Raw genomic sequence first — 27,634 nt, 5'->3', positions numbered from 1 at the left:
CCCGGAGCTCCGCCAATAAACTGCCTCATGTGTTTACAGCAAGACAGTCGTTTGTGTGTCTTTGGGTGCGCCATCCTGAGGCTTGAGTGAGGGTCTCCCTTCGGGGGTCTTTCACTCCCCTCCCCTATGACTGTGATGGAGGGGGACTTCCTCCCCCTTTATATGCTCATAGCGTATCAAGTCTCTTATTGGTAGCCTGCTATCCTTCCTCTGAGTGCCACCAGGTCTCCCTCTCCATGGGACATGGTCAAATATGAGGCACCAGAGTATGTGTGAAAGTCATACCCCACTCTCCACTCAACTATGGAGAATGTCCTGTCCATTGGCTAGAGAGTCAGTGTCTCTTAAGGAGGTCTCTTAATTATTTGACTCACAACCCAAAGGGCATAATGAAGACCTTCAAGTTGGACTAGATAAATATATCTCCCTAAAATAAGAGGGAAAGTATGGTCAGGATATTCCTAGGAAAACTTAGAAGCAATGTTTCTGGGAGCGGGGATAAATGATTCATAGGAGAAATTTAGTCAATCCAATATCCGCAAGTTGTGCAAATAATAAAAAGTTCTCAAGCATGCAACACACAGAGACCAAAAAGTGGAAGACCATACCCCAGTGATTGTATTGCTCAGTTCCGTTTTTCTGGAGCCTTGTCAAACAGCTGTGCTAGCCTTATGACTTTCACCATTCCCATTAGGTATGCCTGTGGCAAATGACCATGCACAGTGAAGACCTAGACCCTCTGCTCAGGTGAAGTAGATAGGCAGCACTGTTTCCTTGTGGGTGATGTAATATAGTGAGTAGGGGCTACTTCAGACATGGACTCTGATGCCCACTCCTTGATAACTTCCCCCTGACAGGGCAGCCTTGCCAGGTCACAGAGGAAGAGGATGCAGGCAGTCCAGATGAGACTGAAGTCAGATGATAGCAAGGAGGGTTTCCACTTTCTGAGGACTAGGGGAAGGGGGGAGAGGGGATGAGGGAGTGAGGGTGGGGCCTGGAGGTGACAAAAGAGTGGGCTACGATCAGAATGTAAAGTAAACAAATTAAAAATGAAATAATATGAAATAAAAAGTTGTTGGCCAGTTTCAAATACTCAGGGATCTACTAAAGGTAAATTTAAATACAAGCCTAAACACAGGATTGCTGAAAGGAATCAAATCTTTATTCCCTCAATGTCTTGTCATATATGCTTTCTATATGGCAACCAAACAACAGATATTTTCTTCAGCTATGGCTAGTGAAAGAGCCAAGTATGACAATAAATTAGAATCTGTAGCTTTCTTTTTTACATTTTAATTTCATGTCTATTATTATCCTCTCATTAAAAATGAGTTTCTAGGACTACACAAGACATAGATACCAAACAACACTATCTAATTATCTTCTATCATCTATCTATCTATCTATCTATCTATCTATCTATCTATCTATCTATCATCTATCTATCTATTTAACATCTATCAGTCTACTATATATATAATCTTAGATCTATCTTAGATTGTCTATCTGTCTATCTCTCTTTATCTATATATCTATCTACCCATCTACCTATTATCATGTATCATATATGTAGCTACATATGCATTTATCTACCCATCTTAGCTTATCTTCATGGACAGATAAAGATAGAAGTGCTGAGGTCAACTTTTTTTTTTCCATGATCAAGTACTTTTAAAATATCTCATTGTATCTGGTGCTGTGCTTTAGAATTCACAGATCTAATCTAGGTCCCATTGATCACTACGCTCTCTTTTGCCTCATATTCTATGTATAATTGGTGGAATAAAAAGTCTGTACTATCTCCTTGCATTCACTGTTCATTTATCTCACTTACTGCTACCTGTCAATCAGATCAATCAGTTAACATTGTGTCACCTTACTTGATTTTCTTATTCATTTCAATGGCAGCATATAGTCACATGCAAATTTATACAGTTTTAGAACCTTGATGAATGTTAATTGAGAATATTAAATACTATTCTTTTATGGTGAACAGTATTTTAAAATATTACTTTGGGTAAGTCAGAACTAATTTTTTCTAAGCTGAAATTCCTTTCTCACCATGCTTTGAAATAAAATAAAGGGTAATAACAAATGAAAATTCCAATATTTTTCTGTGATATGTTCATATTATGCTATTTAAAATATTAAACTGTTCCATAGTGTTCCTCAGGAATAGTCATAGGGGAGGGGAATAACGGGAAAATGGGAGGGAGAGAAGTATGGGAGGATACATGGGATGGGATAACGATTGAGATGTAACAAGAAGAAATTAATAAAGGAGAAAAAATATTAAACTGTTTTTCATACACTTCACATGTCACTTATTACTTGCAGATATACTGACAAGGTCATTCACTCATGTTAACCTGTAAAACTTGTTTCTCTTTATCCAATTTCATATTCTTAATCTTGTAATCATTGTTATTCAGAACCACATCTATGTTGCTCTTTTTTGATCTAGGTAACTTTTATTCTCATGCATAATTAGTCATATATCTACATAACTTGAATAACTTACTAAATATCTATATCTAAAATTAAACAGTACTAGAACAGAGAAATATTTATCATCTACCATTCTTAGTAATAAAACTGAATAATAACCTTTATTTATTTGAGTATTTATATTGCAGTCCACAATTAAACACTGATTATATTTTTATGATATATAACCTAAAAGCTAAATCTTTCATTTCTTAGGCTCTACAATGGTCTGCCTTTTATTATAGTACTAGTTCATTTCTGACAACCAGCAGATTCTCCATGGTGCTAGTTTAATGAATCAGTAGACAATGAATGACTAAATAAAATTACGTTTTGTCTGAAGAGCATAGATGGAGTTTCTCAACAAAGAATTTGTTTCTTTGGTTTAAACTTGGAAATAAAAATATTCTTTGTCTCTGTCTCTGTCTCTGTCTGTTTGTCTGTCTGTCTGTGTGTGTGTGTGTGTGTGTCTGTCTGTCTGTCTCTCTCTCTCTCTCTCTCTCTCTCTATATATATATATATATATATATATATATATATATATATATATATATCCCTCCCTTCCCCCTATCCAGATAGATGCATATATATGTATATATCCTCTTCTCTCTCTCTGTTACACACACACAGACACAAACACACAGACATACACACACACACTCCTACACATTCACTAAATAGCATGTGGCAATGCTTATACTTATATAGTGATTTAGAAAGTTATGTTTTGTAGGGAGAGCATTAAGGTCACGAGCTGGCATAATAATAACCTGAGAATAGAGTGAAGAACTGAGGAGTGGCTTATGGATAGTAAATAAAAGGTTGCTTGAGGTTTTCTTTTCCTTTTTTTCTGTATACTTTAATTATTATAATTTATTCACATTACATCATGATTGTTATCCCTCCCTCTTACCTTCCCATTCCACCATCCCTCCCTTATCTGCCCTATTCCCCTCCCCTATACCTCTGATTTGGGGGGGGCATCTTATCCCACTCTCTGACCACATCCTATTAAGTCTCATCAGAATAGCGTACATCCCCTCCTCTGTGTGCCCACAGGTTGTCTTTCCAAGGGGCAGTGACCAAATTGTGGGTAGCATAGTACATGTCAGAGGTTCAGCAGAAGTTCCCCCTAATCCACACCACATGGAGAATCAGCTGTCAATCAGCTACATCTGAACAGAGGATCTTGGTTCTATGCCTGCACTGTGCTTAGTTGGTGCTTCAGTTTTTGCATTCCCCCCTGCATGTCCAGATCCACAGGGCTTGACAGTCTTCCACTGGAGCTCCTGCTCCCTCCTGGACCTTCCATCCTCACCTCTTCCTACAACTCTCAGCACCCCCTGCCCCCGAGTCCAACTTCTAGTTCCAGTGTCTGCCCCAGTATCTCAATGGGTGGAGTCTCACAGGGGAGATCAATTTTGGGCTAATATCCACTTATAAGTGAGTGTATACTGTTCTATGTATGTCTTTTTGGGTCTGGGTTATCTCAGTCAGGATGATTGTTTGTAGTTCCATCCATTTGCCTGAAATTTTAAATATTTCCTTGTTTTTGACAGGGTAGTAGTATTTCATTGTGTAAATGTACCAGTTTCTTTATCCATTCTTCGGTTAAGGAATATCTAGGTTGTTTAGAGATTCTGGCTATTATGAATAATATTGCTATAAATATAGTTGAGCCAATGTCCTGGTTGGATGGTGGAGCATCTTTTGGGTATGTATGCCCAGGAATGGCATAGCTGTGTAAAGGTAGCACTATTTCCGATTTTATGAGAAAGCGCCAGACTGATTTCCAAAATGGTGGTATAAGTATTCACTCCCACCAACAATGGAGGAATGTTCCCCTTTCTACACATCCTCACCAGTATAACCTGCCATTCAGTTGAGTGCACATCAGATTATTCTATTTTTCTTTTCAATATTTCTCAAGGTCGTTCTTTTATTGCATTTCCCATTCTGCTATTTATAGATTTAAAATATCCTCATTTGTGGTGTTTTGAGTAAGAATGGTCTCCATAGGCTCTTATATTTAAATGTTTAGTCACCACGGAATAGAAAGGTTTGAAAGAATTAGAAGGATTGGGATTTGTGACCTGGTTGTAGTAGATGGGCCTTTGTTGAAGGAAGTTTTTCATTATGTGGTTGGAGTAGAAAAACCCCTACCAGGCCTAGTCAGAGTTTCTAGGTATACAACTTACTGATCAGATGTGAGTTCTCAGGTATTTCTGCAACACCATGCGTGCTGCAATGTTTTCTGCCGTGATTATAATGGACTAACCCCCTGCAACTGTAAGCACGCACCTAATTAAATGCTTTTTTTCTATAAGTTGTCTTGGTCATGGTATTGCTACAGAAACCTAGAAAAGATAACTAAGATAATTAATATGGCACAATCTTCTGAGGTTTTAAGTTAGTGATAAGCAATGTGTTGCTGCTGTTCTACATGTCAGACTGATTTTAAAGAAATAGTTGCCTCTTCCTACTTCTGAACCTCTAATGAACTTAGTACATATTTAATATATTGGCCTTGGAATCTTTTAAACAGCATTATTGTCATTATTATTGTTGTTGTTATTTTTATATAATCCACCAGCCTCCAATTTACAACAAGAACTGGGTTTCAATTTGTCCTAGTTCAAACTTACTTTGTGTGAAATCTTCCTAAATCTCTGTCACATCACATTATGGAAGTCTTTTTTTCCTTACATTTATTTTAATACACATGTACAAAATAAACTACATATAGCATGTGACAATCATGAGTTCTATAAATGTTACATTCATAGTGGTTTATCTATATGTATTTGTCCAGCTTGAAGTAAACAGCTTTGCTGTCTTGTTGGGTCTAAATTTCTGAATGAAATTCAATATCTATCCTATCTCAACTCTAATAACTTAACTTCTTTATCTTGATCTAAAAAGATCTTATTTGGTTTGGTGGTGTTTACTTTCTTGAGTACTTTATATATTTTGGATATTAGACCTTTGTCAGATGTACGGTTGGTGAAGATCTTTTTCCAGTCTGTAGTCTGTCGCTTTGTTCTCTTGACAGTGTCTCCTGCTTTACTGAATCTTCTCAGCCTCATGAGGTCCCATTTATTAATTGTTGACATTAAGGCCTGGGCTGTTGGTGTTCTGTTTAGGAAGTTGTCTCCTGTGCCAATATGTTCCAGGCTCTCGTCCCTGCCTAAAACAATATAAAATATCTGGATGTAAAGCTAACCAAGCAATTCAAAGTCATATATGAAAAAAAATTCATGTCTCTGCAGAAGGAAATTGAAGAGAATATCAGAAAATGGAAAGATCTCCCACGCTCATGGATTGGGAGAATCAACATAGTAAAAATGGTCATCCTACCAAAAGCAATCTACAAATTCAATGCAATCTTTATCAAAATACCAACACAATATTTTAAAGAATTGGAAAGATCAATTATCAATGTCACATAGTCAAAACACAGAAAGGGAAACACTGCCATCTAAACTGAACCATAAGACCTTGTTCTACACTCCTTTACACACTTTTTCTAGGCTAAAAGGCTGAGATGACAGAGGCAGGAGTAAATATTTCAACACCTTCTGTCAAGCAAATGCAAAAGTGCAGAACTACTTTTGACCTACTTAAGCTCACCCATTGTTTTATATTGAGTTTTGATATATACATAGAGTGCCATTGATTCCACAGGTAGACAGGATTAGTTCTGTAATCCTTTCACTAACAGAACAAGTTTATTGCTTTCCTACAGAAACACTTGAAGGGACTTTCTTTCTTGTCTACCTCTTAGCAGGCTTTGGACAATGCCTCAACACACACACACACACACACACACACACACACACACACACACACACACGCATGCACATGCACACACACACATCATACATATATACAGAGCACATTATGGTTTTTGTTATTATGGGAAATTTTTTGGTAATTTATATCAAGAAGTATACACCCACTCATTGTTTAAATAAACATTTATCCAGTCTAGATTTTTAAAATTTTTTATATTTTAATAATTTTTTCATATTACATCTCAGTGGTTATCCTATCCCTTTGAGTAAGGGGAAAATGGGAGAGCAGTCTTTAGATATTTATTGATGTTTTTATACTAATATGATCCCGAGAAGATGGGAAATAAATACATATATAAAATTAGGTTTCCCTCAAGGAATGCAGTGTTTACTGTAGAGACATGCATTGATTAGTGACCAAAAATTATAACGAAGACACAATGCTTTAAAATATATTAATAATGTATAGGCACATTACTAAAATCATGCATGTGGACATATAATGATGCAAGCTGTCACTAGAAACATGTATGTTATTAAATGATGGACAAGCAAGTAATATGAATAATGAATTAGACATATGTCTGGGAGATATTTAAGTAGAGCAAAACAATTACTTAATTTTTACAAAACAAGTCAAATAACTTGCCAAATTGAAGTTTACAAGAGAACAAAATTTTGGTTTCTGCCAAATCATGAAAGAATATATTTTAATAATGCAAAATAGTAATAAATTAAAAGGTATAAGTGGTTTATTGGTTTTTTTCTTTCACATTTTCTATATTTAATGTTCTTCCATTCATTAATCTTTCTACAGACCAGGGAATTCTCAGCTCCAAAAATACTAAAAAAAAAAAAGTCCATGGCTGGAGTGATAACTCAACATTATCAGCAGTTGATGCTCTTTTTTTTTAATCTTTAAAATTTTATTTTATTAATTTATTCATATTACATCTCAATGGTTGTCCCATCCCTTGTATCCTCCCATTCCTCCCTCCCTCCCATTTTCCTCTTATTCCCCTCCCCTATGACTGTTCCTGAGGGGGATTACCTCCCCCTGTATATGCTCATAGGGTATCAAGTCTCTTCTTGGTAACCTGCTGTCCTTCCTCTGAGTGCCACCAGGTCTCCCCCTCCAGGGGACATGGTCAAAGGTGAGGCACCAGAGTATGTGTGAAAGTCAAACCCCACTCTCCACTCTACTGTGGAGAATGTTCTGACCATTGGCTAGATCTGGGTAGGGGTTTAAGGTTTACCGCCTGTATTGTCCTTAGCTGGTGCCTTAGTTTGAGCGGGACCCCTGGGCCAAATCTGCCTATCATGATGCTCTTGAAGTGGAGCCAGGTTCAGTTACTGGCACCTACTGCAGTTCCAGGGAATCACAGGTACCATAAATGTATGTGATGCACATACACATACATGCCTGTGGTAACATACACACACACACACACACACACACACACACACACACACACACACACACACAAAATCTTAAAGAAAAAAAATGATCAAAAAATGAAGTAAAAATTCATAACATCTGACCACTGAGACTCAGTTTTTGAGGCCTGGTCTGATTCATTGATTTCCCTGAGGCCCTTTTATGAGAAGAAGCTTGGTTCCTTTTCTAAAACAAGGGACATGCTGGCAGAGTCAGTAACAGCCAGAGGCCAGGGCCTTGGAGCCTTATCTCTGAGGCTGTGATGGATTGAAAAGGAAGTCAGCTCCTTCTCTAAGTCAGCAATTTGTGTTGGCAAAGACAGTAGTGGTCTAGAAAAGGGCTTTGGGAGAGCTGTGGCTTCATATCATGAGGACCCACTCCTCCTACCATATTGGGCTATGGTCAGTCCTACGGCTTCTATGTGATCAGTCTATATCATGCTTGAGATAGTCTGTGTTTCTCTTGAGCAAGATTGATTAACTTCCCATTGATTTCATCTGATCGTATAGTACTGTCTGCTAGCCTTTCCCCATTTATCCCCTGAAATACTATATAAAATGTACTTCTGAACAAGTTTGCATGGCATAAGACATAGCTTGGGTAAGACTCCCTCTCTTTCTGTCTTTTCTTGGCTTTTTTCCTCTTAGAATCTTGTTATGCAAAGATTAGCAGCTGTCTCGGGTAACTATTAAAGATAAATGGACACTTCTTTAAAAAACATAACTTCTCTACTTATTTCAACATTTTAATAATTCATTAATTTTCAAAAACAAAAAGAGCAAAAAAGCATGTAATAAAATTTAAAGACCAAAGTTAACTTATATAATACTTATTAGTAAACTTAAAAACAGAAAGTGAAATATTTCCTTCATGATGGTAACAGGGACTGTGTAAGTTTCAGTTTGATACTTCCTACACTCCTGTTCAATCACTTTTAGAACATTATGTTACAATATAAAATATCACTCATCTATATCTCTCTTTGACACTTATGGTTGTCTTATACCTGCTTCCCTGCTGCTATTCTGAGGACTCACAATTTCTGAGATATTTAGAAGATCATCCACTACATAGAAATTATGTTATTTGTTCTAACAGATAGATTGGCACATACCTATTCTTCTCTCAGCTATATAAAACTCCTCATTTTCTTTCACACATGTCTTATATCAAGTCAGCCCAGGCCATCTCTTCCAGTCATTACTATTGAGTAAGCACAGTGGTAGAACTTGCTATAAAAATGACAGCAGTCCTCTGACCTATGCTCAAAGTTATTTAGTCTGTGGATTTAGTCAGTGAACTGGAACAGTCAGAGAGCTGGAAGTCTTGTTTCTGTTGACAAGCTTTTCAGATTGATGTCTCAGGTACATGGTATTTACCAGTTTACCATTTGAGAAATGACCGCCTCACACTTTAGAGTAAAAGTATGAATATTTCTTTGAGGTAAATTATGTATTTCTCAGCCATACTAGGTGTCTGAAATAAATGAAGAAAATAGGCTCAAAAAAGGAACAGCTAATTCACTTTCTTATAAGATGTTCAAACCATTCTTTGAATATAAAGCTAAGAGCAATAAACACAATGGCAAAGAAAAAAACAAAACCCCTTAAGTGTTACACACACACAGGTATGTGTATATATATATATATATTCTTATCAGATCTTTTACTTAACAACTAACATTTGGAGATTCAACCTTTTTTCCTGCATTTATTCCTTGATTATTTAAATGTATTGTGTTTTTTCTCTGTGTGTACACATTTATAAATCGGTATGTATTATTAAAAAGCTAGTTACTAGTAGCTTATATCACATTGGGTGCTTTATATAAAGCTTAAGTGTTCTGGCCATAATTTCTATGTCCTCTTTGATATAACGCAATGTCAATGTACCAGGACTTTCAACACTATTACACTGCTCTCTGAAGGAGTTTCCTTTAACACACTACATTTTCCTAAAATAAAAAATTTCAGCCGGGTGGTGGTGGCGCACACCTTAAATCCCAGCACTTGGGAGGCAGAGGCAAGCGGATCACTGTGAGTTCGAGGCCAGCCTGGTCTACAAAGTGAGTCCAGGATGGCCACGGCTACACAGAGAAACCTTGTCTCAAAAAACCAAAAAGAAAAAAAAATTCAGAAGAATTTTGTTTTACAAATAATCTGAAGTTAGATAGTCTCCTTTATACTCAAAACTCAAATGATTTAGTTATTTTACTATTTCATTTAAAGATTCATTAATTACACATGGAGAACAATTCAGCATGTGCTTTATTATCTTTAATTATTATTTATTGATTGTTGTATCATGTAACTTTATTAAATATGCTTTTTAGTACTATCAATATATTATAAAATATAACTCTAAAATAATGACCTTTAAAATAGGGAGAATTTGGATCATTTAAGTCCCTCATTTCTAACATTTGATGTTACTTATTTATTTCTATCAATGTTTATCTTCTCTCTCTCTCTCTCTCTCTCTCTCTCTCTCTCTCTCTCTCTCTCTCTCTCTCCATATATATATATATATACACACACACACACATACACACACACATATTAAGTTTGCCCATAAGCCTCTTCCTTGAGAGCTGACTGTCTAGACAGCTGTGTACTAATCCTAGTTCATTCAGGCTCACATATCATACAAGCAGGAGTTTTGGCAGCTCCCACCTATGTAGTGAAATATTCAAATTAGTCCAACCATTGCAAACCTGGGAAATGAAGCTTACCACCGGTGTCACCCACAAGCCACATATTAAGTGGTGCATCTTGTTATCTAAGACTCAGGCACAACTCTTATAAGACACTACCTGACAAGCTTTTCTCGTTCAGTGCTGGCCAGGGTCAATGCTGATTTTTCACTTTTTAGAAATGAGAGCTATAGTGTTTATTCCATTTGCAAAAGAATCTTTAAAACCGTATAAGACACGTTGATCTCTGACTTTAGTTTCTTCTCAGTAAAGGAACTGTCAGGAGAACAAAAGGAAAGAAGAGAAATTGGTTCGTCTTCTTTTCTCAGTTCTCTCCTTTGTTGAACAGGTTCAGGAGTGGGTGTTTCTTTCCATCCAAAGGCCACAGCTCCTGTGAAGAAGTCTTGTTCAACCGCTCTGCCTCTCACTGAGCTCTGTCTTATTTGTATCATGATCTATTTAGCCATTCCAGTCTAGGAATATTCTTCTTGGCTTATTACACTTTATTGACTTACTTTCCAAAACACAGACAATTATGTGAGGGCTTCTTTTCCTTTTATTATATTTAAAAATGAAACTATCAAGCCGGGCGTGGTGGCGCACGCCTTTAGTCCCAGCACTCGGGAGGCAGAGGCAGGTGGATCACTGTGAGTTCGAGTCCAGCCTGGTCTACAAAGTGAGTCCAGGACAGCCAAGGCTACACAGAGAGACCCTGTCTCAAAAAACCAAAAAAAAAAAAAAAAAAAAAAAAAAAAAAAAAAAAAGAATGAAAAAAAAAAAAAGAAACTATCACTTTGACTGTGTTATTTATTTCCAGCGTCCTCCTTCCGCCATGTGGAAAACTCAAGTTGTCCTGCTTGACAGCAAGTAATTTTACCTGCAAGTACATCTTGCTAGTTTGAATTATTCAGGTTCTTATATTTAATGCAGTAAACTAAAACAACGATGAACAAATAGCCTACATTAAATTGAAGTGAAGCTTAAGGTACTTAAAGATGTAAACCAATTCATTACATGCATCATATAGTGAAATAAGCACTTTAAAGACAGGAAATGTGGACGCAGAGGCACACACATGCGCCTAGAATCTCAAAGGGGGTTTAGAACAGCTGTAAAAAGGCTTGTGACTGGATTTTCACTAGTGCACACATAGCCACTAATTGAGAACAATCAAAGTATTTTAAAAATTGGAGCAAAGGTAAAAGAAACACTGAATGTTCTTTGTGGAATGAGTGACTTGTAGTTGAATATGGTTTGGGAGTGATACGATAAATCCAGGAGCAAGTGAGGCAACAGCCACACAAAGAGAAGAATGAAGAAGTAATTTTTTTTTTTTTTTGTAACTGGGGGTAGGGGTGGGGGGGTGGAGTGAACCTGGAAACAAATAAGAAAAACGAGAGGCCATAAGATACAATATTTATAGGAATTAATACTGAACATATTTTCAGTATAAATGTATATTATCCTATGGCATAGAGCATATTGCCCATGTAGCATATAGTGATTGAGAAAGCACTCACATCTTCCTGACATTTAGCCACAAGGAAGAGGTAATTTTAAAAGAAACCACCTGAGTCTGCAGCTTTGGGAGTCAAAGGCTCTTACCTTGTCATAACTCTATGCACTCACAGCAGTGGTCAGATGTCTGTTCACTACATGCTTGTCTGTGGAGCTGGCCTAGCTACAAGAAAATCCTTTGATTATAGTCATAGACAGGTCCACATAGAGAAAATTGGGCAGATTCACAGAAGAGAATGGAAACTGTTTCCCATCTGTACTCTCATATAGTGAGGACAGTCACTACCATCAGAACTCCTAGAGTGAGGAGGCTGTGGCAAGTGATTATGTTGAGCTATGTTTAAAAAGTGAGAGACCTGGAGAGCCTAAAAGACTACAATAACTCTGTCAGTAAAGTGCTTTATCTTGTAGAAACTTTACAACAAAAAGTCAGGCTTTTAATATTTGAATAATATTATAAGAAGGAAACATGAAAAACAGTTTGTTCATGGCATTTTAGAAGTAAAATTAAAGCAAAATTAAACAAATATGGCTTCACTTGGTAAAAATTAATCAAAACATAAAAAATACTCATCAATATAAATACATAGAATGAAGAACTCTCTGAAGAAAAGTGATATTAAAATGAAAATGTTACAACATGTTAGATACAGAGTCAGTGTAATACAAATAAAAACTTAGAGTACCATTCTTACCATAAGTATGTTAAACAACACTGATTTTATTATATTTATTCTTAAATTTAGTAAAGTTCCAAGTACATTCATGAACCTCAAACTTCTCCCTGACATTAGAGAAGTCTTATGATTTGACTTTTGTGCCAACATTATATTATTAGCTTTCACTATTCTTCTATAGTTATTTAATTCTTGAGGAAAAACAAATTATCACTGTATCATACAGCACAAATAATCAGAGGTCACATTTGTTTAAAGTAATCATTTTTACATTATAAACTTTTTAATTTAATTTTTATCTTTAGTATATACCATGAATTCCTATCGTTTCAAGTATCACATTTGCATAGACGTGAGTCTAAAGCCCAAATGAAGGTCCAGGCTAGGGCATCCTAGGACTTCAGGCTAACATTTTAAAACATTTATTTATAGGTAATCGTGCAGCCCCTAAATCCAACCTAAAAGTGATACGAATGAGAAAATGATAGAGACAGTTTGCTTTCTGAACAGTTACCCAAAACTCTCTATAATGTTGGAGCATCATCTTTATCCTTCTGGCCGAGTATATCTGACAGACATATTTGTGAGGCAGGGACTATTGAGGACTTTGTTGACCTCAACCTCTCTTGTGTTCTTCCATCTCTAGTGCCTGTCTTCATGCCTAACCCCAAATCCTTACAAGGCCCTTTTCCAAGTTCGTGACTTTTAGCCTTAACAAATCCATATTAAGGACTTTCACTAAATGCATGTACAATTTTGTAATGTTTATATACACTAATTTTATAATAGTTATCATTTTGCTATATTTTAATTACATAAAAAAAGCCTATTGACATTTCCACCATTGTAGAATGCCTGTATTTAGTTTAAGCTATTAACCATGAAAATTTAACATTCTGATCTGTGGAGATTAATATCAATGTTTATTGTCTTGTTCTTCCCGATTTATTTTGTTATATTGTTTGAAATATATAACATTGGGGCGTGGGAGGATGTGAGAAGAATTGAGAGAGGGGAAATAGTAACCAGAATACATTGTATAAAAACTATTTTGAATTTTAAAAGGACAATAAGATTGAAGAGAATTGCTATATAAGCACCAAATGTCTGTCAAGCATAAGTAGATTAAGAGAGAATTTTCTGCTAGTGTATAAAATTTCACCTTTAACATATTATTTTTATAAAATATTAGAGAAAACATACTTGGTTTTGTTCACTATGGCACTATTGGCATCTTTCTTTTCTAATATGACACAATGATATTTCTGACTAATATCCAAACAAAATTGTCAATTATCATCTTTACTATTGGGTTTTCATGAAAATAAGTCACTCCAGAACTTCATGCTGAGTTACCACCACTCAGTGAATGTACAAATAGTATATATTGAAGCACAAAAGAATGCCTGCCCCAAAACAAATGAGAAGCCCATTTTGAAATATTTGTCAGGGTTATCCACAGCATTCCTGTAACTGTAAAATCTATTATTAGTCTTCTCTTTTTTTACCCCCAAGACAGGGTTTCTCTATGTAGCCTGGGTTATTTTGGACTCATTTTGTAGACCAGGCTGGCCTTGAACTCACAGGGATCTACCTGCCTCTGCTGCCCATTAAATGTTGCTTGCTGGCAAGTATGGGGATGAACCTGTGACCTTGGCATAATTAGCATCATGCTTTAACCAACTGAACTCACGGGCCACCAGTTACTTCAAGAGGTAGAAGGTAAGTCTTTATTTCAGAAGATGCCATGCTCTTCAGATATAGAACCACAGAGGTTTCCTTATCAGAAATTAGTCTCACTATCTCTTCCCTGAGGACTAGCTTTAATGGTACCAGAAAGCACCAAGTTTCCAAAGTAGGAAAGTAACTAAAAGTTCAACCTAGTTATGGTATCTCTAAACCATAAAAATGACCTGTATATTATGAAAATAGTTGAGCAAATGTCCTTGTTGTGTGATGGAGCATCTTTCAGGTATATTCTAAGGATATTACTAGGTAGGACTTGAGGTAGCCCTATTCCCAATATTCTGAGAAAGCCCCAGGTTGATTTCTGAAGTAGTTGTACAAGTTTGTGATCAGATCAGCAATGAAGGAGTGTTGCCTTTTCTCCACATCCTCACAAGCATGTGCTGTCACTTGAATTTTTCATCTTAGCTATTCTGATAGGTATGACATGGAATCTCAGAATCATTTGATTTGCAGTTCTTTGATGACTAAGGATGTTGAGCATTTCTTTAAGTGTTTCTCAGACATTCAATATTCCTCAATTGAGAATTCTCTGTTTGTCTCTGAACCCCACATTTTATTTGGATTATGTGGTTTGGTGGTGTTTAATTTTTTAAATTATTTATATATTTTGGATATTAGCCCTTTGTCAGATGTACGGTTGGTGAAATATTTTCCCAGTCTGTAGGCTGTCTCTTTGTTCTGTTGACAGTATACTCTGCCTTACAAAAGCTTCTCAGCTTCGTGCAGTATCATTTATTAATAGCAGCCTTATTCTTAATAGCCAGACACAGGAAGCCACCTAGATGATCCTCAGCCAAAGTATGGATAAAGAAACTGTGGTACACTGACACTATGGAATACTACTCAACTATTAAAAACATGGACATCTTGAAACTTGTAGGCAAATGGGTGGAACTAGAAATGATCATCCTGACTGAGTTAGCCCAGACTCGAAAAGATACAGAACATATACACTCACTTATAATTGGATACTAGCCCACCATGGATGTTCTCTGAGAATATTTATTCAGTAGGAATTGGGACAGATGCTGAGACATGCTAATGGGACCCAGGTGAGGGTGGTATGGGAGATTAGGAAGAGAGAAAGACACAGAGGGTCCAGGAAACCTACAAGAGGACCATAAAGGCTGATGGATCTGGACCCAGGGTGGCCTGCACAAACTACTATACCAACTAAGGACAATGAATGCAATAAATCTAGAAACCCTATTCAGATCTAACCAATGGATAGTGCATTGTCCACAGTTGTGTGAAGAGCAGGGACAGAATCTGACATGAACTCTGGTGCTTCCTATTTGACCACTTTCCCTTGGTACAGAGGTCTGGTGGCACTCAGGGGAAGGAGGCTACCAGGACGAGATGTAATAGGCTGTGATCATATGGTGGGAGAGGAGGTCCCCTTCTGTCACAGGTCTGGGGGGGGGATAGGGTAAAAGAGGGAAGGAGGGGGAAACAGAAAGATACAAGTGAGCGGATAACAATCTGGATGTAATCTGAATAAATTATTTTTAAAAAATGACCTGTATGACTTCATACCACTAACAGTACAGCAGTGGCGTGCGTATCTTGGTGGTAACCAAAAGCTCATTAGTGTGGATTAAGACCAGTTCAACAAGATGGAAACCATGCCTGATACTTGGAACCTAGCCAACTAAGGATAAGAAAGTCATGGATCTTGTAGGGGAACCTACATCCACCATGCTAGTAAACACTCACATTTCTAACGGCATTCAAAATATTTGACTTGTACTCACAGATAAATGTATTTCACACATCATGGAAAATTTTCTTGGCAACAGGTACCCTTAGAGAAAACGGAAATGAATTAAAATGAGAAATTTTAGAGCCCAATACCAAGCAATACATGCACATTACAACCCCCCCTGTGAAAACTCAGGGATCATTACAGAAGTGGAGACAGAAAAAAAGGTATAAGTGCCAGAGGATCAAGGAGTTTGCTATGAGATTGTGCTATCTAGAAATATCAGATTATACAGTCATAAGGTCTCAACAACATGACTGCCAAAATATGAGTTGAACAAGGGCAATAAACATAATAAAGTGTACAGGAGAGAGCCCAGGAGACCTCAACCATTTACAGGGTACCATCTCAACTGAGGAATGTTGAGAATGTGAGAAATACAGAATAATCTTTCCCAAAGGAAAAGCTCAACAATTGGTTTTCTAATACCCAATGGAAATAAGCCTTGAAAGAACACATAAAAATAACATTATAAAGACAGAAAAGGTTGTATTTATGTAATTAGGAATACACACATAAGCACAGACACACACACACATACAAAAGCATGCACACTGTATATAACAACAATTAAATATGAAAAGAAGTCATGAACTTGAAAAAGAACAAGGAAGGGAATGTGAGGGGTTTGGAGAATATCAAAAGTGAGGGAGAGAAGACATAATTATAATATAAAGCTAAAAAAACAACTATTTAAAATAAAAAATAAAATTATATATATTTTTATTCAGCCACCACGAAGGCTAAATTATCTTTTTTAAAAATTCCAACAATTATTTATTTATTTATTTATTTATTTATTTATGGGAAGGCTGTAAAGGAAGCAATTTTAATTCCTACAAGGGATTATCTTCTTGGTAAGACAAAAAGAAATAGCAAAACCACACATTTTAACCAGTTTAGGTTCTGGTCTTATATTTAAGTAGATTACCAGGAAAACACAACCTATTAAAACAAAGAAAAACTAATAGAAAAAAACCCAACTCAGTAAAGAAGTTCAAAATACTCAGTTTTCTGCCTAAAACTGAGTATTAGCCTTATTTGTGTGTAGCCAATCAGGTGAAGGACTATGTCATAGTACTTGACACTGAACTGCTATGGACTGGTTAAATTTCCTCATTTCTGATCCATTGTGTGTGTGTGTGTGTGTGTGTGTGTGTGTGTGTGTGTGAGAGAGAGAGAGAGAGAGAGAGAGAGAGAGAGAGAGAGAGAGAGACAGACAGACAGACAGACAGACAGACAGAGACAGAAACAGAGACATAGAGATACACACACAGAGTTTTTCTTTCTTTTTTCCCTTTTGTTAAACATAAGTTATATTATTATACTACATAATCTGAATACAGTTTTCCCTCCCTCTACTTCTTCCATTTTGTCCCACCTGGAACTAATACCTTTCTGTCTCTCATTAGGAAAGAATAGGATTTTAGGAGATAACAACAAAGTAAAATAGAAAAAAATAAAATTAAAATCATACATTTGAAGTTGAACAAGACAATACTAGGCAACATAAAAATAAAGGAGCCAAAAAGAAAAGGCACAAGAATCAAAGGCCCACTTGTTTACATATTCATGAGTTCCTTAAAAGAACTAAACTGAAAGTTGTAGTATATGTAAAGAAAACCTGGCACAGACCCACATAGGTCTGGTGCATGCTGCTGGAACTTCTATACCTGATAAATAATTTCAGCAAAGTAGTTGTATATAAAATTAACTCATAAAAATTAATAGGGCCCCTATATACAAATGGCAAGCACACTAAGAAAGAGATACAGAACAACCTTTCACAATGGCCTCAAATATTTTAAAGTAAACCAGCCACTGGAAAAAAATGTTCTCATTTTGGCCACAGACACAATTTTGCCAAAAAATGAGCAGACTTGGATACAGGCAGAGTTAACGTCCAAACTCTGCCAAGACAGGGTAAGCAAGTCCTCAATAGTTCTTGCCTCATAAATATATCTGTCAGATATATTGTGCAAGAGGGCTGAAGATGATGCTCCAATGTTAAAGAGAGTTTTAGGTGACTGCTCAGGTAGCAAACTGTCTCTGTCATCTTCTCATTTTAGCAGCTGCTAACCTACACTTCCTGTCTACTCAGGGAATTAAGTTTATTTCTTCCCAAGTCTCTGAAGAGGTTGAAGATCAGATAGTTTAGTTTTACAATTAAGCTTAGTTGTTTTGGGCTTATGATGTTTTTAGGTCTAGAGATATGTTTTAAATTGATAAAGTTGATATTTGATAGATATTGACTTATATTCAGAATTTTAGATGCACCAAGATAGGAAAGATATTTTCTTCAAGGTTGTCAAATACAAACAGCCAAAACACTATGAATATAATATTTATATAATTCCCATTTTCTTTTGTGGTTCTTCTTGCTCTAGGTAGTTTATTGTATACATCTGTAATAATATGAATGTATATGTAAAAAAGAAATTGAAATTTTTAATCATATAAGTCTTTGACTTGTTTAGTTAGAGTTACCTCAAAATATTTTACATTGGCTTTATTTTATTTCTTTTTTACATATATATTCATTATTACACACATATACCATAGTTTTTGAGGATGGAATTGAGCTGGGTGTGGTGGCACACGCCTTTAACCCAAGCACTTGGGAGGCAGAGGCAGGCAGATCACTGTGAGTTCGAGGCCAGTCTGGTCTACAAAGTGAGTCCATGACACCCAAGGCTGCACAGAGAAGCCTTATCTTGAAAAACAAAAACAAAAACAAAAACAAACAAACAACAAAAAGAACTGAGGAAGAAATCAGAAAATGAAAAAGAATCCCATAATCATGGATAGGAAGAATTAGTAGAATAAAGTGTGTAATCTACAGATTCAATATAAATCCTACAAAAATTCCAATGCAATTCTTTACATATCTTAAAAGGACAATTCTCAGCATCATATGGAACACACACACACACACACACACACACAGACACACACACACACACACACACACACACACACACACACACAAACAAACAAAAGAACAAAGAAAATTACAAAGAAAACAACAACACCACAAATCCCCAAGATATCTAAAAACCTTCCTGAGTAGTAAAAGAACTGCAAGAATTTTCACTATTCCTGATTGCAAGTTATATTACAAAGCTATAGTAATAAAAATAGCATGATAGTGGTATAAAATAGACATGTTGATCAGGGGAACTTAGCTGAAGCCCAAGATATGAACCCATACACCCATGAACACTTGATTTTATAAAGAAGTCAGAAATACACATTGGAAAAAAGGAAACATCCTTAACAAATAGTAATGACAAAACTGAATGGTTGAATGTAGAGAAATGAAAATAGAACTGTACCTATCACTTTGCAAAAAAAAACTCAACTTGAAATAGATCGAAGACTTCAATATAAAACCGATACACTGAAGCTGATAGAAGAGTAAGTGAGGAATTGCTTCACACACATTGGCACAGTAATAGACTCTAAACATAATGCTGATAACATAGCTACTAATATCAACAACTAATAAAGGAAAGCTCATGAAAATATGCTCAAAGTAATGATATTTTAAACAGAGTGAAATAGGTTAAATTTGATGTTAACTTGTTAAGAGAAGTATGCTACACTCAAAAACAAATATGATGTTATGAGCCATCATGTGGTTAGCTGGTAATTGTACTCAGGACCATTAGAAGAACAGCCAGTATGCTCTTAAGCTCTGAGCCACATCCCAGTTCGTGTCCCCTCCAGGCCTGCTATCCCACAACTCTTCCATAAGACTCTCTGCATTCCACCACAAAGTTTGGCCATGAGTCTTAGCATCTGCTTCTATTCCCTGCTGTGTGGAGACTTTCAGAGGACCTCTATGGTAGGCTGCATCCTATTCCTTCTCTTCAACTGCTTTTGGCATTAATTCTATTTGCCCTTCTGAATGAGAATTAAGCATTCTTCCTAGGGCCCTCCTTGTTATTTAGCTTCTTTAGGTCTTATGTTGTAGTTTGGTTATCCTGTATTTATGTGGCTAATATCCTCTTATAAGTGAGTATATACCATACATGTCTTTTGGGTCTGAATTACCTCACTTACGAAGAATGATCTTTTCTAGTTCCATCCATTTGCCTGCAAATTTCAAGATAGCCAAGTAGTATTACATTGTGTAAATGTACCAGAGTTTCTTTATCCATTCTTCATTTGAGGGAACTCTAGGTTGAATAAGGCTGCTATGAACATAGTTGAACAAATGTCCTTGTTGTATGGTAGAGCTTCTTTAGGGTGTATGCCCAGGAGAGGTATATCTGGGTCTTTAGGTTGCATCCCAATTGTATGAGAAAGTACCAGATTGATTTTAAAAAATGGTTGTACAAGTTTGCACTCCCACCAGCACATCCTCACCAGCATGTGCTGTCACTTGAGTTTTTGATCTTGAGCATTTTGAGAGATGTAAGGTGGAATCTCCGTCATTTGATGCTTAATTCTCATTCAGAAGGACAAACAGAATACACCTGAAGTGGTTGAAGAGAGGACTGGAGCCTACCACAGAGGTCCTCTGAAAGAATCCACACTGCAGGGAATGCAACAGAAGCTAAGATTGCAGAGCAGACATCTTATGAACAAGTTCATGAATAGAAGGACCTGGAGGGGACAGGGCCTCCACAAGGAGACCAAAGGAGCCAACAGATCCAGGTGGAGGAAGGAGTGCTGCACATACTGATGTACCAACTAAGGGCTACATGTGGTGAGGATGTAAACCCTCTGCTCAGATGTAGTAGATAGGCAGCACAGCCTCCTTGTGTTCCCAAAATATGGGGAATAGGGGCTGCTTATGACTTGAACTCTGGCGCCTACTCCTTGAACACCTCTTCCTGGTGGAGCAGTCTTTGCAAGCCACAGAAGAAGAGGATACGGGCAGTCCAGATGAGACTCGACAGGCTGAGGACAGATGATAGAGGAGGAGGGCTCCCCCTTTCTGACATTAGGGGAGATGATGGAGGGAGGGTGGGACAAGGAGGAAACAAGGCACGGGGTTACAATTGGGATGTAAATTTAGCAAATTAAAAATAAAAATGAAAAGAAAAACAAACCAACAAACATATATGATATGCTTTCTCTTATGTGCAGTCTACACAAAAGATTCTGGAGGTATAAGAATAATAAAGGAAAAGTACTGAGGAGAAGGTAATGGATATGAGTGATTAATAGATGAGGTAAATCATACGAACATGCAGAATTTGTAATATCAGTTATTAATTATATAAGCACTAAGCAGTAATACAGTTAATAACACAAAAAGAAACCAACTATTCCCTTGGATTTAACCACAAATTTTTACTAATTAATTCCTCTCGTGTCACTCATCAGTTCTATGCAGCCCGCTGCACTTCAGTATTGTATAGCTATCATTTACTACCTTGGTAAGAGTAAAAAAAAAAAAAAATCCTTCCCATAGTTTTTCTGTTTTGGCATTACTTTCCTTGTTTTTATTTGCTTTTCAGCCTGATTGTAGTCCTCCTCTTTCCTTTTTTTCCAATCCCACCCTCACATCCCTTCTCAGATGCCCTTATTCTCAGAGAAGTAGAACTTCCCCCACTGTAGGTACCAACTTATCCTAGTCCCTCAAGTAGCAGGTGGACTAAGAGAATCCTCTCCCACTGAGGACAAATAAGGTAGCCTATCTTTGTGAAAGTGATCCAAAGTCAGGCAACAGAGTCTAAGAGAGACCTACGTGTAATTGTTAGGAAATCCATAGGAAGAACAAGCTTCCCACTTGCTACGTATGTGTTCTAGGCCCAACCAGTACATAGTCTTTGATTGTTGGTTAAGTCTGTGTGAACCTACATTGGCTCAGATCAGTTGACTCTGCAGATCTTCTGGAGGTGTTCTTGGTCCTTTCTTATCCCACAATCCTTCTACCCACACTTACTCATGACTCTCTGAGCTCTTAGCTCTGCCTGCTATTTGTCTGTGGGTCTCTGCATCTTCATCCCTGTCTTGAAATTTCAACAGGACTTTAATATATGGAATTTTTGGCAAGATATTTTTATTTTTTTTATTTTTCTTTTTTACTTTCTTTTTTTTCTCCTTTATTAATTTATTCTTCTTACATCTCAATGGTTATCCCATCCGTTGTATCTTCCCATTCTTCCCTCCCTCCCATTTTCCCCTTATTCCCCTCCCCTATGACTGTTCCTGAGAGGGATTACCTCCCCCTGTATATGTTAAAAGCGTATCAAGTCTCTTCTTGGTAACCTGCTGTCCTTCCTCTGAGTGCCACCAAGTCTCCCCCTCCAGGGGACATGGTCAAAGGTGAGGCACCAGAGTATATGAGAAAGTAATATCCCACTCTCCACTCTACTGTGGGGAGTGTTCTGTCCATTGTCTAGATCTGGGTAGGGGTTTAAGGTTTACCGCCTGTATTGTCCTTGGCTGGTGCATTAGTTTGAGCGGGACCCCTGTGCCCAAATCTGCCTATCATAATGTTCTACTTGTAGGCTTCTAGGACCCTCTGGATCCTTCTACTTTGCCATTCTCCCATGATTCTCTCATCTAGAGTCCCACTAGAATGTCCTCCCCTCTGTCCCAGTTTCCTGGTAAGTGAAGGCTTTCGTGGGACATGCCCCTTGGGCTAGTATGCAGATATAAGTGAGTATATACCATTTGAGTCTTTCTGCTTCTGGGTTAACTCACTCATTATGATCATTTCTAGCTCATTCCATTTATCCACAAATTTTGGGAATTCCTTACAAAAAACCCAGAATAGCTAAAACAATCTTGTACAATAAAAGGTGCTCCAGAGGAGTCTCCATACCTGATCTCAAACTGTACTATAAAGCAATAGTAATTAAAACAGCATGGTACTGGCACAGCAACAGGCTGGTTGATCAGTGGAATTGAATCGAAGACCCAGATATGAATCCACACACATATGGTCATTTGATTTTCGACAAAGAAGCTAAATCCATTTGATGGAAAAGGGATAGCATCTTCAACAAATGGTGCTGGTCTAACTGGATGTCTATGTGTAAAAAAATGCAACTGGACCCATATTTGTCACCTTGTACAAAACTCAAATCCAAGTGGATTAAAGACCTCAACATAAAACCAGAGACACTAAGTCACTTAGAAGAAAAAGTGGGGAAGAGCCTGGAACATATTGGCACAGGAGACAAGTTCCTGAACAGAACACCAACAGCCCAGACATTAATGTCAACAATTAATAAATGGGACCTCATGAGGCTGAGAAGCTTCTTTAAGGCAGGAGACACTGTCAAGAGAGCAAAGCGACAGCCTACAGACTGGGAAAAGATCTTCATCAACCCTACATCTGACAAAGGTCTAATATCCAAAATATATAAAGAACTCAAGAAATTAAAGACCACCAAACCAAATAACCCAATTGAGAAATGGGGCTTGGAACTAAACAGAGAATTCTCAACAAAGGAATATCAAATGGCTGAGAAACACTTAAAGAAATGCTCAACCTCTTTAATCATCAGGGAAATGCAAATCAAAACAAGTCTGAGATTCCATCTTACACCCATCAGAATGGCTAAGATAAAAAATTCAAGTGACACCACATGCTGGCGAGGATGTGGGGAGAGAGGAACACTCCTTCATTGCTGGTGGGAATGCCAACTAGTACAACCACTTTGGAAATCTATCTGGTGCTATCTCAGAAAAATGGGAATAAGGCTTCCTCAAGACCCAGCTAGTCCACTCCATGGAATATACCCAGAAGATGCTCCAGCACACAGCAAGAAAATTTGCTCAACCATGTTCATAGCAGCCTTATCCATAATAGCCAGAATATGGAAACAGCCTAAGTGTCCCTCAGTAGAAGAATGGATAAAGAAACTGTGGTACATATACACTATGGAATACTATTCAGCTATTGGCAAGATATTTTTAAAACTTTCTATTCATCATGTCATTTGCTCACTTTAATTTATGTCCTTGTTTTTTCTGTTTAGGTACTCATTGTTGAGATTTCATAGGTATACTTTACCCATCCTGTATAAAAGACACTATCTTGAAGAAGACATCCTGAGGCTTTTCCTCTTAAAATGTTATCACCCTGTTGTCCATGATATTCACCAAGCCTTGAATCTAAAACTGATACAAAGATGTATCAGATGCTCTCTGCATTTTGACTAGTTGTAACTTTTATGAAGTATTTCCATTCTGCAAGATGAAGCTTCTTCAATGAGGAATGAAAGATTCATTTGCCTGTGGTTATAAAGATACATGTTTAGAATGCAGTGAGAAAGTATACTTGTTTAGAAGACTCGAAGTAGTCAACTCTTTCCTAGGTTTCATGATCTCATCAGCCATGATCACTTGGCAGAATTCAGAAGACCAGGAAAGAATTCCTATATGTAGAAAACATTAAGTCCAAATTAAAATCTGTTGGTTACCCTCAAAATGTATTTCAGTTTTTGGGATATTATGATATTGTGGTCGTCTGTAGACCTGGCATCAGTATAGGACTATTGATTGGGTTTTCTCCTTTATCAGCTTACATAGCACCTTCAGATTCAATGAGAGCTAGCTTTCAGGAAGAGACTTCCAGGTCAGGTACAGTTTTATTACCCTAAATGTGTCCAGAGTATATGATGTCTTCAAAAAGTGAGTCTTACATAAAGCCCTGGAAAGCAACTTTGATGGTTTGAATGGGATATCCTTCATAGACTCATGTATTTGAATACTTGCTCCCTGGGTTGTAGAACTTTGTAAGACGTGTGCCCTTTTTAGGAAGAGGTGTGACACTAAGAGTGGGCCTAGTGGTTTCAAAAAAGCACTCTATTTCCAGGTAGATCTCTATGCTTATTGTGAGTAAATAGGGATATACTCTCTTGGCCTAATTGACTATTCATCTGATTTGTTTGGTACCAGCAATGACTGTCATGGACTTTAAAACTCTACAACCATGGATCCCAAATTAAACCATTCCTTTTATAAGTTATTGTGGTCATAGTGTTTTGCCATAGCAATATGAAAATCATTAGCATCACTTAATTTGTATATTTGTGTTTTCTTGGACATTACTCCCTTAGACACTTTGTTTTAAGCCTCTTTAATCTCATTAAGTTGTTTGTTCATATCTTTAAACTCCTTGAATTCTTTTTTTCATTTATTATTATTTTACTTTTACATATACATTTATATTATTGCACATGTACACAATAAACTACCTATAGCAAGAAGGACAACAAAACAATAGGAATTGTATAAGTGTTACATTCATAGTATTTTGCCTATTTGTGTTTGGCAACCTTGGAGAAAACATCTTTCCTATCTTAAGTGAGTTTACAGTTCTGAAATCAACTTTTTGATTGTTCTTTTAAATTCTATTTCCTTAGGTCCATATAGATAATTCTCACTGAGGATTATTTTAATCATGGGCTTGAAAGAGGAACATTTTGTGTTGGCCTTTCATATTGCTTGTGGATTTTTTGTGATTTGATCTAACCATTTGATTGTATTTCTGATGTGACTACCTCATTCTGTGATAATACTGGAGATGGACAAACTGAGCTCAGCCTTAGCACATAGGATTGATGTCAGGGTTAGTTTTTGTGTGCTTACTAGGAAAAGATGATGCTCTCATTTTATGTTGTTAAATAGGTCTGGGAATGTGAAGATGGAACAGGTAGGATTGTTTCTGGGATAGGAATCATGAGAAAGTGATTTCAGGAGCTGCACATACAGGGCTGGTCCTGGGCATGTAAGTATGGTGCACAAGGGGCAAGTTTCTTTGGGACTCACCGGATAAAGACAATGCAGGACCCGTGGCCACAAATCTAGGGTGTGTGGAGATGCTGTGGCTTGTCTTGGTTATGGACAATCATGGAAGTTTGTAATTATAATAATTGAAGCCCAATATATAGACTGAATATTTGGGCTAACTGATACGTGCTAATTAATTACATAATATTCTTTGTCTCTATACAAGTGTGCTTGTGTGTGATGTTTGGCATATGTATGAATATTGTGTTTATGATGTGTATGTGTGTCTGCATGTATGCATGTTTGCATTGCACTATTTATTAGATTCCAGCCTCTAACTCACAATGTGCTCAGACCAGTTTTTTTATTGAGAGCTGTCCTCCAAGAACAGCCTCCTGTAACTCAAATTATAGTTACAAGCCCCTAAAGAAGGCAGCATTCAGGTTTTGAAGAATATAATTATTAATTTCACATTTATAAATGTTAGTATTTCAGTTCTATAGTAAAAAAGATTTGTATATAATTTATTTGATAGGAAAAATAAATTTTCATAAAATTTAATTGATATATCTTTCATAGACATGCTTTAATATCAGAACATAGAATATTTGTATCAAGTGTCATATTACATTGAGTATATATATATGTGTGTGTGTATGTGGATATTTTAATGATAATGATTAATCTAAGTAACTAGAAATAACTATACAATACTTGTAATATCATTGTTTATTAGAGTTACTTAAGATTCCCGGTAAAATGAACTTAGTTTTCAAATTTTATTCTAAAAGAAGTCACAAAGATAAAAAGAAGATTCAAACTAAAAGCCTAAATGCTAAAGTACACAATCAAATGCCTGGACTGGTATTCATACACTAATAATCCGTAGAGAAAATTTAAACAAGCAACATGGCTGTTCTGACAAGGGATAATATCCAAAGACTTTCCAGGTCTATGTGATCTGTCTAGAATGCAGACATGCTCTGGATTACAGTATGACCTGGATGAAATATAGATATCCTCTTATTATACACCTTTAATTACAATCAATGAAGGTAAAGTTAGAGTATAGAAGAAAGAACCTGTGTTTGAAATTGATGTCTAATTGAGGGGCAGATAAAGTGATCAAAATCAGAGAAAGATGTGGCAGAATGAGTCATAAAAAGATACATCCAACTCTCATGAGAACAGGACAGGAAGGAGAGGCTACTTAAGAGCAGAACAGGGAGAAAGGAGAGTTTTTACCAACAGTTTGTTTCTGGGACAGTTTTTCAGACAGATGACAAAGAGAACAATCTAGACACAAATGAAAACAGAATCATTCAGAGAATAAATAAGAACCAGAAGAGTAAAACATATTTCCAGTATTAGTTTGTGGCCAGTCTGAGCATTTAGTCAGAGTTCAGAAAGAGTTAGAAAGGCTTAGGAATGGCTCTCATTTATCCCATCATCTGAGAAAATAAAAACAAAATTTCTAAATGTCTTTCTAATATTTTATGCAGTGAATCTTTGGTTATTTAACAATTCATGTTTACATCATGCACAATAGTGACAAACACATGACATGAAAATAGTTGTTTTAAGTAAAATAGAAATATGGTACTCATTTTATGAACTACCTGAACTAGAAAAAGAATGAGAGATAAAATTTTAACGGACCGCGTACATAATTCTATAAATAGAAAGCATAGAGTAATCTGTGATGAATGCATAATACTAGCAATATATATTACCAAAGTAAACAAACCATCCTTAGGAAAACTATAGGGAATATTAGTTATAATAATTGTTATTGATATCATAATTAGTAGTAAA

This window comes from Acomys minous, assembly GCF_964271855.1.
Source record: "Acomys minous genome assembly, chromosome: 1".
NCBI lineage: Eukaryota > Metazoa > Chordata > Mammalia > Rodentia > Muridae > Acomys > Acomys minous.
Note: the sequence above shows the minus strand (reverse complement) of the source record.